Source organism: Asterias rubens, chromosome 18 (assembly GCF_902459465.1).
Source record: "Asterias rubens chromosome 18, eAstRub1.3, whole genome shotgun sequence".
NCBI lineage: Eukaryota > Metazoa > Echinodermata > Asteroidea > Forcipulatida > Asteriidae > Asterias > Asterias rubens.
Window position 1 is genome coordinate 1,642,848 of NC_047079.1, and position 14,217 is coordinate 1,657,064.

The window sequence follows — 14,217 nt, forward strand, 5'->3', positions numbered from 1 at the left end:
CTAAACTTTTAAACTAGTAATAATATAATAATGTTTAGAAATTGCAAGTTCAGCTATATATAAACTTACCGTTTTGTTTAGTTACATCTTTATGGAAAGAGGACGAAATAACAAAATGTTGCCTTTAAGAAAGTTTATACTGTCGAGAAAATACCCGTTTCGAAGTTGTTTTCGTGCAACTGAAAGCTGCCATCTTGAATCCAAGGAAGCTGTTGTCTGGTTGTTGTCTGACCTCATTTTTCTGAGCGGGCGTGATTTTATAACGTGTATTTGATGTCGACTGGGTTTGTGTTTCCGCCGTTGATTCTGGATGATGATTCAAAAGAGGGCGCTATCAGAAGTATTCTCCTGCCACACAACCTTGATTCAAACAATCAGACATGAAACAAAAACACTATGAAAAATAAACAACAGACAGTGGACACTATTGGTAATTACTCGAAATAATTATTAGCATAAAACCTTTCTTGGTGACGAGTAATGAGGAGAGGTTGATGGTATAAAACATTGTGAGAAACGGCGTCCTCTGAAGTGCCATAGTTTTCGAGAAAGCAGTTATTCAACACGAATTTGATTTCGAGACCTCAGATTTGGAACTTGAGGTCTCGAAATCAACCATCTAAACGCACACATCTTCGTGTGACAAGGGTGTTTTTTCTTTCATTATTATCTCGCAAGTTCGATGACCGATTTGAGCTCTAATTTTCACATGTTTGTTATTTTGTGCTTATGTTGAGACACGCCAACTGTGAAGGCTATTCCTTGACCAATTACCAATAGTGTATAAGCAGGAAACCGGTCACAGCAGTATATACAAGAATAATATTGAAGTCTTATAATTTAAAGGCAGTGGACACTATTGGTAATTGTCAAAGACTAGCCTTCACAGTTGGTGTATCTCAACATATGCATAAAATAACAAACCTGTGAAAATTTGAGCTCAATCGGTCATCAAAGTTGCGAGATAATAATGAAAGAAGAAATACACCCTTGTCACACGAAGTTGTGTGCGTTTAGATGGTTGATTTCGAGACCTCAAGTTCTAAACTTGAGGTCTCGAAATCAAATTCGTGGAAAAATAATTCTCTCTCGAAAACTATGGCACTGTTTCTCACAATGTTTTATACCACCAACCTCTCCCATTACTTGTCACCAAGAAAGGTTTTGTGCTAATAATTATTTTGAGTAAGTCCAATAGTGTCCACTGCTTCTACCAAACAAGGTACTCAAGGCGCTGAGCATACAAACTTTCAGAAAGAAAGGTAATTGCAGTGATGAATTCTGAGACCCAATGTAGCACCTTATTATGGTTTACAAGGTGCTACGGTGCATTCAGCAGCCACAGCCAGGAACACTGGGTCGAACCACTTTTGAACAACTTTTAGTCGAATAATTTTTATTTCCCAATAAAAAAGGTGGCCCAAACTGTTCTTTTCGTAATACAAATCTGCTTCCTCCATTTAGAGCTAATGGCTTCAAGGTGCATAAATTCAACCCTCAAAAATTCAGGTGGGTAATTTTTTGTTCACGCCACGTGAGAAAAAAACAACGAATTATATCTACAGCAAAATAATTTCAGAAGTTAACTATAACCAACACGATACCGTTCTGCTTTATCCAAGCTCTAATCGACGCAAGAGCCAAATCTTTTGTTGAGAGAAGCATCAAGGTCTTTATCATTTCTCTCACGACAGCAGCCCAATTTCATAGAGCACAAAAAGTAGCTCAGCACACAACCAAATCATGCTTACCAGAATAAGGTTACCAGCCAAAATACCATGTCACATGTACCATTAATTTCTGACTGGTATCCTGCTAATTTGTGCTAAGCATGAAGACTTGTAAACAATACTTTCTGCTTCAGCAGCTTTATAAAAATTGGGCCATGTATAGTTGCGCGTTGGATGGATTGACTATAGATTATTAAAATCCAGGCCTACTGGATTGGCGGCATCTTCGCAAAAAATAATAATACTAACGCACATACTTTCCCAAGTGTGACGTACATGTAGTTCCACTGCAAGTCCCGCCCACTTCGCACAAATTAATTAGCTCCACTGATAACCAGATGTGTTGCATTTAGCTAAAACGATTTCAAATGAAAAATTTACTAACTTGACTTGTTTCTTACATATTATAGAGTGGTGTTCCTGTAAGGGGGGGGGGGGGGCTTGTCACAAGAGTGTTGGGGAGTATTGACATTAGTGAGGGTGTGTTGCTATAAGCAGTCATAAGCAGTGGGGTAACCAGACGGTTTTATTTTGTGGAGAGAGAAGCAGGTAGACAGGGGGTAAGGACATAATAAGGAGAGGGCAGAACCAAAATATCGAACCAATCATTGTGGAGAGAGAAGCAGGATTGGGGGGGGGGGGGGGTTAAGGACATACTTGGGAGAGGGGTAACACAATTAATATCGAACCATTAATTTTGACATTTATTTTCCTTCTCATGGGGGAGCAAGAATGCCCCTGTCTCAAGGCGCTCTGGCTTCATTAGACTTGGTTCCAAGTCTTCGATTGTGGCTTTTTAGTCGTCCTGAAAGCCGCTACAAACAACGCCCTCTTGTGATATTTCTTCGTCATTTTATCCTACGAGTTAGGGCGCGTGATAGCTAATAATGTGGGAGCGTTTTCGTGGTTGAGATGTAGAAAAATAACCGCGATCTAAGACTTGAATCAAGTCTATGGCTTCATCAGTGCCAACACTGATAATAACATGACAAAAGACTAGCGTGAGGGAGGAGCTTAAAATATAAGTTACACGATTTCATTCTGCTCTTTCCAAAGTCTGGTCGATACAACTGCCAGAGCTAGGTTTATATCCCATAATTTGCATCACGAACGATGCGATCGTGTGCTGGACTCACTGGTGAATTAAAATCTACTGGAATTACGTCAGTTAATAATTCCCAAAATAAAGACATGTATGTTTCACTCCAAATCTTAAATTCATCGGCGATTGACCTATAATTTAATTTTGTGTTCAGGAGAAAAGGCCTTGAAATTATTTTCCAACCATGAATCTCAAACAAGCCTGTATTTTGATGAGTGGATTTCTTCTGATGATTGTCGGTCAATCGGTGGTCAGAGCAATTCGCTCCCTTGGCTGTCCCTGTGGTTGGAGGCAGTTTGGTCAGTCATGCTACATGATGGTCACTGATACACCACTCAACTGGACTCAAGCTCGTCAGGTATGCCTTGATGCTTGAAGTGACCTGGCTGTACCAAACTCAAAAACCGAAAACGATTTCATTTGGAAATTACACAAGGACATTCTGAAGAAATAAGTCAAGAAATTAAACATGTGGTTGGGTTGCACTTGTGGCATAGAGGTTCCTGGACAGTTAAAATGTTACAATGATGACCAGAATGAGTACCAGAACTTGGACCCGAATAAAGAACACGCCAACAACACATGTTTAACTATAAGGAGTTCCAGTGGCTATTGGGGTAACCCAAAATGTAGTCAGGAAAAACTTTTTCTATGTGAGAGGAACATCTGCCCTGGTCATATTCGCTGCTTCGCTGTCAACATCAAGGATTCAGATCATCAAGCCACACCCTACTGTCTGCTCGGCCACACCTTCAAGGAAACCTACATCCAAGACCCCATACAGTGCTGCCTGGCTTGCTCCAAGGATCCCAACTGCCACTCCTTCAACCTGTCTGGGAAGATGTGCCAACTCAACAACGTCACCATCTCCCAGGTTGATGCTGACAAGTACTTGAAGGAGAACTGCGTCTACTATGAATATCAGTGAGTGAAAACCATGTTTAGCTGATCATCAGCGCAATTGAACACCAGTTAAACAAAGGTGTTGTCAAACACATTGAAACGGACATAATGAACCAACATTTACATTGCAACATGTTTGAGACTTCAGACTGAAGCAGACGCATGTTCGTTCGTTTTTATCTGGTGCGATTTTCGTATTTTCTGAAGTGGTGTCGTAGAAAAAAGGTTGCTTAACTGTCTGTTTCTGACTGATTTTCCGCAATTTTTTTAGACTTATTGAGCTATAGTTAAAAAGGGGGGGGGAATAGTCTTAAAAAAAATACAAACAAAAACAAACAAAAAAACTCGGGAGCATTGCAACCTTAAAGGGAAGGTACACGTTTGGTAATCGTCAACGACCTGTCTTCTCACTTGGTGTGTCCCAAAATCATAAAATAACATGCCTGTGAAAATTTGAGCTCAATTGGTCATCGAAGATGCAAGAAAATGATGAGAGAAAAAACACACTTGTTGGACGAATTTGTGTGCTTTCAGTAGGAATAAAAGACTTCTGGCTAGAAGTATTTTATTATTTTAGTGGGAAATTACCTCTTTCTCGAAATCTATGCTACTTCAGAGGGAGCTATTTCTCACAATTTTTTATACTGTCGACAGCTCTCCAATGCTCGTTACCAAGTCAGTTTGTAAGTTAATATTTGTTTTGAGTAATTACGCAAACGTGTACCTTCCCTTTAAAATTTTCAGCTGCAGTCCTAGCTATCAAAATCGGCAGGAATCGAGAATCACATTAACCTCAACACGCACACTGCTTTGGCTGGTCACCTGTTCTTTCTATTGTTTACTCTTTTCGTTGAGGTATGAATGGTATTAATTTATCTTTATATTCAATGTTAATTATTTAACGCCCAGGTAGAGTGCACAATAAGAACACAGTATTAGGAAGTTTATCAATCAATTTTCAAGAACCACCTTTGTAAGTAGATCGATAGTGTTTTAAGATAAGGAATAATGTAACCAGGCGCCAATATCTTAGAGTTCAATAGGTTCTGAAAATCTGCACCCGAGATTGTGGATGTAGTAGAGCTGCAGAGTCGCATTGTTTAGTTCATTGCCGGTGTAGCATGCAATATTATGTCCTCTATGCAATATCCGGAGGACATTATTGCATACGCAATAATGTCCTCCGGACGGACGGTTTTGCATATGCAATCGTGTCCGCCCGGACGCTGCTGCATAACGCAATTGTGTCCGCCCGGACACATTTGCATATGCATTTGTGTCCGCCCACGTGCAAAACCGTAGCCCCGGACACGATTGCATATGCAAAAGTGTCCGGAGCGGACAGTATTGCATGGCGGACACAATTGCATCCGACACCGGGGTACGGCATACTAATGTTAAAATTAATCATGATTGTTTTACTTTTTGAGAATCAAACTAAGACTGTTAGCTCAGAAATAATAGTTACACAGTGCATTAACAATTTTAGTAGTTAACTTGATATGTTACAAAAGTTAGCTTTTAAGTTATTAAACTTGTATTAATCCCAAGTGTGAGTGGATCAGGCTTAGTGGCAGTCAGTGTCCCTTTGTCACACCTACAACCACGGCTTGGGCACAAGGGGCTTCAAGCAGGGCCCGATTTCATGAAGCCTGATGCAAGCACAAATTCATGCACAAACTATGTTCTAAGCACAGATAAATATTGCTTAGCAGAAACTCAGTGCCGGCCAAAAGTCCTTAGAGTTTACAATGTAACGACTGGTTTCCTACAAGTATATTTGTGCTTAGCAAAGAAATTTGCCAAGCAATAATTTCTGCTGAACCCCAAACTAATTCCTCATCATATATGACAATCGTGCATATTCGTTCGGGAAGGCAGTAGATAAAAAAGTTAAGCATCTAAAAGAATAAATGTCAATGTGTGTGTCCCCCCCCCCCAACTTCTGAAGGGCGAGGGCACTATATCAAATGTCCCCCTAGAAATTGGCCTAAGATTGCACTGCACCACAGAGCATCTGAAATGCAAAATTTGCCCGGGTCCCTAAGCGAGCCCGGACCCAACGCCGTAAAGGCTTCTTACCCGAATACTTCAATGTTGACAGATTTACACATCCCCTTAAAAGACAAACCCATCCCAAGGCTAAAGTTTTGCACTTTGTAAGACCCACAGACATAAAGAATCTTTATGTCTGTGGTAAGACCAAACTCTGTGTCCCGTCACTGGCATCAATCCTGGGGAGGGGGATGTTCCCCCAGTTTTGTTAACTCATGTGTAATCTCCCTATACTTATGTTTAAACCACGCCGTAAATGTTATGACTAACGATGTCCCCTCCCCCTCCTATCTTTCAAAACAGATTGGCACCCATAACAGAACTTTAATGGTTTCCTCTTCTAATGAATATTATGTGAAGTTTAAGTTCATACAACCTTGGGAATGTGCTTTTGATAGCGGACAAGGGACGTTGTGATGTTAAACTAGTACGCCATTTTGTGGGGGTTAAAAATATACTTCAACAAAATAGCAGGTTGTTTAGAGGGTAAAAAGGACTACACAATATTTACAGGTATAATTGTGTTGATCATTTGTTTTTATTTTGAAACATCTTTCAAACTATAATTCATAATAACAAGCACATTTTGAAGCAAAAAATGTCCAATCACTAGATGTAATTCAACAAAAGTCAGGGCTCAGTACTCGTTATAAAACCTTACTGATGAAAATTCATCACATCTCAAAATTCAACAATTTCAATCACAATCAAAGAGTTCATAAACCTTCTTTAAGAGACACTGTGCTTTTAGATTTGGCACTTTGGGGACTATGAAAGCGTTTGATAAGACATCAATCTTTAAAAGTAGCATGTATAACTATTTCTATTAATGTGCCTCAAAACTGTGTGTTTTTCATTTAACTTAGTGAACTGAAATGGTCTGCTATTTTGTGGGATCAAAAATTTGTTTCAACAAAATGGCAGATCGTGTTAGTTCAATAGGGTAAAAGGAAAACCAAACAATTTCCAGGTGTATAATTATTTTCAAATTTTGAAACATCTTTTCAACCATATCCATTTCAAAGCAAGCATTTTTTAAGTCAAACATATCCAATGCAATATTAACTTATCCCTTTCGGCATGTGGGGTAATTCAACATGAACAAGTCAGGCTCAGTACTCATTATCAAACCTTGTTGAAAATTCATCACATCTCACATTTCAATCACAATCACAATCATTGATTTCATGGAAAACCTTCTTAAAGAAACACATAATGCTTTTAGATGTGGCGCTTTGGACTATGGAAGCTTTTGTTATGACATGAACCTAGGGTCGTCGATTTCACAAAGCAATAAAATCCGTCGTAAGAAAATTGTTCAGTATCACCATAGTTATTTACATTGTTACATCACACTTTTAACTTACTAGTATTGATTTGCAAAATTTGTGAAATCGGCCCAAGTTAATGAACACATGCAGTTGTTTTTATAGTTTTTTTTTTTTATGTTGGTTTATTAAAAACATTGCAAAAGTCACAGTAGAAAAGTAGTGTATAATTATTTACACTGATGTGCCTCAAAACTGTGTTTCCTTTTACTTTGTGAACTAAAATGGTCTGACATTTTGTAGAGTAAAAAAATAATTTGCTTCAACAAAATGGCAGTTAGTGTTAGTTCAAGAGGGTAATAGGGAAACCAAACAATTTTCAGGAACATTTGTGCGGTTCGTTATTTTTCTAATTTTGAAACATCTTTCCAACCACATCCATTTCATAGCAAAAGCACTTTCTAAAACAACAACAAAACGCAACTCAAAGCAACATGTCCCTTTAGGCATGTGAGGTAATTCAACATTATAATGACAGGCTTGGTAGGCCTACTCGCTATCAAACCTTGTTATTGAAAATTCATCTCATCTAAAATTTACAACAATTTCAATCACAATCAACGATTTCATCAAAACCTTTTTTAGGGTTGAAAAGTGGCGTTTAATTATTTACACTAATGTGCCTCAAAACTGTGAGGTTTTCTATTTACTTTGTGAACTAAAATGATCCGCCATTTTGAGGAGTCAAGAGTTTGCTTCATCAAAATGGCAGACTGTGTTAGTTCAAGATGATAAAAGTAGAACCAAACAATTTCCAGGTACATTTGTGTGGATCATAATTTTCTAAACTGGAAACATCTTTCCAACCATGTAGTATTCTTTTCTTAGCATTCAAGCACCTTCTAAAGCACCATCTAAAGCACAAAATACCCAATCCACAAGCAATCTGTCATATACACATTAGAGGCACTGGACACTATTGGTAATTTTACTCAAAATAATTGTGAGCATAAAAAATCACTTGGTAACGAGCAATGGAGAGCTGTTGATAGTGTAAAACAGTGTGAGAAGTTAGGTTTTGTGGTCACGATATGAAGCATCTGAAAGTACACATTTTTGTGTGACAAGGGTGTTTTATCTCGCAACTTCAACGACCAATTCGAGTGTACAAATTTTCACAGGTTTGTTGTTTTGTGCATATTGCTGAGATTTACCAAGTGAGAAGCCTGCCATCGATTTCACAAAACTCTTCCTAACTTAAGACTAATCTTAGGGACTTAGGACGAGTCCCAACTGTAATATGCGGACCTTAAGATTAATCCTAAGTACTCGTCCTAACTCGAGATAAGATGAGGCCTAACTCTTTGTGAAATCGACTCCTGGTCTTTGGCAATTACCAAAGGTGTCCAGTGCCTTTAAGCATGCGAGGCAATTCAAGATTGGGCACTTTGGGCTATGAAAGTGTTCGCTTGAGTGAAGTGTCGCGAATCTGACATAGACTTGCGTGGTGGCCTCATCCTCAAGTTGTAGCAGTGGGGCACATTCCTGGAGTTGCACACCCTCGCCTTTTCTCTTTCAGTCTCTTCCGTAGTGGAGGCAATCCATTGCCAGCTTTGTCGTGAATTTGTGAGCCATCTTGAAGATGTTCTCAAAGTACTGCAAGAGTAATAATTTCAAACAAACAAAATTAATAGCGAAGAGAAATATAAAACAAAAAGGTAACAAAAGGGCAAAAGGTCTGGAATCCTGAGCTACATGTACACAATAATCCCCGCAAAAAGGGAGATTTCTAACCTGAATTCCAGTACATTTGGTTCCTATTTGTATAAGGGGATCGAAGCATAGCTGGTTAGGTGCCTGCCTGTGTATACAGCACAACAGATTTTCTGGATCAAAGTAGACCACATCAATCGGTCAACTGACCACACACAAAAAGTATACTCTGAAGTTATTCTAGGCGTTTGTAAGTTTTCACCATAAGCCAGTTTGAATAGATTTAGACCTTGCATACATCATCCAACATGTGGTTAAAATAATGGGGATGAAGTGTCCACCTGTTTTTTGACTACCCTTGACAAACATTTTAAAACACTAAAGATTTAGAAAAATTTCTCTCACAGGAGACTATAGAATTTCCCTTTAAAGTGGAACACATAATCCGCATGTGACATTAGAGCAAAAGGTCAATGGTTTACTTTGAGTCTTGTATGAGCCTTCTCCTTGAACTATCTCTACTTATATCAAAGAACTCTTCACTGAATGCTAGGATCAATTTCATTGCCCTAGCCCAACTCTAGCATGTCTAGGGCCAATTTGGTGCCAAGTTGGTGTAGTTTAAGTGTAGTCAGTTGCAGAGATTGGTGTACGCTAAAACTACACCAGAGCTCCTTTGAACAACATAGGAGTACTGTTAGTTTTGGGTGTACCTTGACTTATGTTCATTTAAACCATCAACTTAAAGGCACTGGACGCTATTGGTAATTACTGAAAATAATTGTTAGCATACTGGGTCGCAAGCAATTTCAAAAACCAACTGAGTTCAAATTTTCACAAGCTTGTTATTTTATGGTATGTTGAGATCCCCTAATCTTTGACAATTACCAAAGGTGTCCAGTGCTTTTAAAGCTAATGACATGATACGTCTTAGTTTTACTAGAAACCTGGAGGTCATGTGGTAGTCGTTTGCCATGTAATAGTCGACTATTACATGGTGCGCGCAGAATCTAGACATCTTTTTAACTCACCTCGAACCAAATCAGTTACGCATCTGTGTATCCGAAATGCGCGTACGAACGTTACATGTTTCAGGATGTTATACAACAAATATTGACTGCTTTTACTCATGCTATTGCAGATTAAAACTCTGACTCCCTTGTTGATCCCGGACCGTTCCATTTTCCCTAAGCTGCACCTCATTTAAGATTGAGGTGTTATAAAACACATATTGACTGGCATCATTCTGTAACTAGTGTACGTATATTCCCCTTCAGGCCTGTGAGTGACCATAACAGGGACCTGTTTGCCTCAGCCTTCGGCCTCAAGAAATAGGCCCCTCTTCTGGTCACTCAAAGTCCCTTGGGCGGAATAGACGTACCTCATTGCCAGATCTTCTCGGGAGTCGTAGTTTCCACCATAGTACTCGAAGCAGTCAATATTTGTATAATAATGTTTGTCAGACAAGAAAAACAATCTAGTGGCTACTTACAGCAAGCTGTTGCAGGAGTGTGTCTACACCTTCAAACTCACAGAGTAACAGTTTTCTGAGATAATCCAACAACAGATCTAAAAGCAAAAACAAAAAAGACTGGTTTAATTTTTTGTCCACCGTTTTTTACTTTTTTAAATGCTGCTCTCCCAATTACTGTTTGTCTGTTTAACCCTAATAATATTTGTAATAATGTATTAAAATAATATACATTCATATATATTTTTAATTCTTTTGTGAACCTATTTCCCTTAGTCTAGATCAAACATCAAACCACCAACCAATTTTTTTTTTAATTCGTAATTAATTAAGCACGTGACCCATATTTGCATATTTAATTGGGAAATCTTTGTAGCACCATAATCTCAAGAATTACACGGCCGTTTAACAGACTGTTAACACAACCGATTTAATTTTTTTCTTTAGTTATAGATTCCTAAGGCATTAAATTTTGTTGGGGAAAATCCGTGACCCCATTTTGACCTCTTCTTTTGGGTCAACCGGAAGTGGGACCATTTCTCAAGAACTACACAACCGATTTTCAAACTTTTTTCAGTTATAGACTACTTAGGCATTAAATATTAACTTTGAAAACTAAGACCCCAATGCTGACCTTTATTTCCGGGTCAACCGGAAGTTGGACCTTATCTCAAAAACAACCCAACCGATTTTCAGACTTTTTTCAGTTATGGGCTCCTTTGGCATTGGACAATCGCATCGGGTAGGTATGACCCCATGTTGACCTTTATTTCCGGGTCAACCGGAAGTGGGACCTTATCTCAAGAACTGCACAACCAATGTTCAAGTTCTTTTCAGTTATATACCCTTTGAGCTCTAAAGATTGAACTTGGATTACCTTGACCCCAAATTGACCTTTACTTCCGGGTCAACCGGAAGTGGGACCATATCTCAAGAACCATGCAACCGATCTTCAGTTTCTTTTCAAACATTGAAAATTGAAAATAGAACATTGAAAATTAAAAACGGAACAGCTCTGTGTTTGTTCACAAACACTTGATGTCTAGTTATTATTATTACTATAAGAATCCTTTTTGTTTTGCCCTTGGTCCCCATAAGGTACCGAATAAATCATGAGCACTTGTTCCTTGGAAAGGAAAAAACGCCACACGACGGGGTCGACCCAGGGGAGCTAAACGAACGCACCCATTATGGAAAGCTTACGTCACAGCACGTTTGTCCAATGAAATCATTTGGCCTGTTAGACCACCAGTGCCCGTCATGCGGTTAAAGACAGGGACCAGTCTAATTTCCTCTTTGTTAACTAGGCCACCGTGTGAATGTCCTCTGTACACCGTGTCGACTGATTTAATTTTCCTCCTTTCATTCTAGGATGATCGCACCTATCAGTGTTTTCTCATTAGAACCATGCATCAATAGACAAAATCAAAATGTAACGATGGACACAATCATGGAAGTGTTTTGGTCTCAACTAAGGAGTGCGTTTTGGCGGTCGTAACCAATAACTGTTTCGGTTGAATTGACCATTGGATAATCACTTGCCAACGACTGAAAGAGTTATCGGTTTCAGTTGCGAAAACGCGCCTCAGTTGAGCGTCCAATTTTAAGGGGGAAGGTATTTGGTAACCACCCTTAAAATGAATGGCGGTCAAATTTACTTGGGGTGGACGCCTAGCCTACATAAGCATGTTTAAACCATTTTGCATCGTTTCACTTCGAAGTATATTGTACTGCATTATTTGTATTTGTATCAAACCATTTCAGATGAATTTAAAGTGTCATAAGATGTCTGTGAAAAGACTTTACCTGCACCAGTGACATAGAGCTATATGACCAGTGAGCATCTACGACCTAATATTTCCCCGGGGCCCTAAAACGGGCCCGGACCCCATGCCGTAAAGACAGGTTGACGCTCATCATCACAAGAAAGCCAAACGTCTCACAAAAATGACCCGCAACTAGTTTTAGATGTGAAAGAGAACGTTCCAATCTCATCATGTCAATGAAGTTGTTATAACAAAAACTTACCACAGAGACGATCCTCTATGAATCCCGTGAAGCACGAACTCGTTTGGCCATGCATTTTAACAGCTGAAGACATGCTGTAGGGGGGTGCCTAGAGGCTCTGACACAAGGTGTGGTTGTTAACAACACGCTAATGTATACACCACATCGATGGACATCAGACAACCCGAGTAGTTCTGTTCAACATGTCTGAAATTCCAGACATGGGGAAAACATAAGAGATTGTTTCACCCAAAGATTCATACCCAGCGGGTGAAGGGAAGCTTCGCTCATGTTATATCCTTTTAAGTGCATTAGGGTGTTCGTGAGCCAAACATCAATAGCCCAGGTTGAGTGTACAGATTTAAACACATAAGGGAAAGATGGAAGGTACGAACTACCAAGACGGATTGAAGTGTCCGAGAGCCTAAATTAAAGACACTGGACACTATTGGTATAATTGTCAAAGACCAGTCTTCTCACTTGGTGTATCTCAAAATTATGCATACAATAAAGCTGTGAAAGTTTGAGGTCAACTGGTCATCGAAGTTGCGAGATAATAATGAAAGAAAAAAACACCCTTGTCACACGAAGTTTTGTGCGTTTAGATGCTTGATTTCGAGACCTCAAGTTCTAAATCTGAGGTCTCGAAATCAAATTCGTGGAGAATTATTCTTTCTCCAAAACTACGTCACTTCAGAGGGAGCTGTTTCTCACAATGTTTTATACCACCAACCCGTCTCCCCGTTACTCGTAGGTTTTATGCTAACCATTATTTTGAGTAATTACCAATAGTGTCCACTGGCTTTAAAGGCAGTGCTCTAATAGTAGAGCAGAAGTGTGGCTAATTTATTACGAACTTGATTACTACTCTAGCAAACATAATGATCCAAACTATGTGTAACTCTTTGGTCAAGGCGGCCGCTACCCTAGCCCTATATAGGACTCTTCCTCTAGTACACAGTACAATACGAAACTGTAAGGCCGCCAGGGCTACCGCTACCCATGCTTTGAATAATAAATACTTATGAAATCAGATTGATGTGTCATTGTTATTAATTATGTCGTCCGATAGAGTAAAAGTATTTTTCATGCGTATACGCAAAGCGAAGGAGCATAAAATGACGGGTTTTATTTTGTTTCTTGCAAATTTCCCCGCATGTTTCCATCCCCAAGGCAAACACTAATTGACAATAATGTGTAGATGGGGGACCCTGTAGTTGTGTCGGTTTCTATAACTAGTTTTGGTGGTTTTTGTGGGTCAGATTTGTTTCAGTGCATAGAGATGGGTTCCCGGTTTATCATCTTCAATATCATCTGATGCTGTGGGTTTTTCTTTCTTGAGTTTTTCCGTGTGTTTTCACGGTTACCACATGGTTACCAACAGGCAAAACACACATACACCGCAAGAAACAGAAGAAACATGCCCGCGGCATCCGACTTCTACTCTACATTTTATGGGAAGTAGAGTCGGGCAGCGCGCAGTAGTCGCGCAACCAGCAGAGAGCACCCGCTGCAACTCGACTATCTCACTGCGTGGGACTATAAACGACTTGTCCACAAGTCTACGATTAGCGCAGAATTTGGCGATAAACAGAGCTATGAAGTTGTGCCCTGTGGTATTGAAAGAATTTTGTACACAGAACGTGTAGGGAACCATGGGGGAATGGGTTATCACTTGCGGGCGCCTTTTCCCGCCGCCGATAGCTTCATTCGACGGCGGGGTTTCAAGACAAGTACGAACGTCATACATCTTGTGGAGGATTCAATCGTCATATTTCCGGATACCGAAATGGAATATAAGTATGTTTAAACCTTAATATTCACTTATATGGTATACATGTACGTGCTTACTGTGGTGTTGTAGATAGGGATATGTGAATGTCAGTGAAGACGTTCGATTTCAATCGTTGGTTTCAATTTGTAAATTAGCACGACATATTTATACGTATACATGTATCTGACATGACA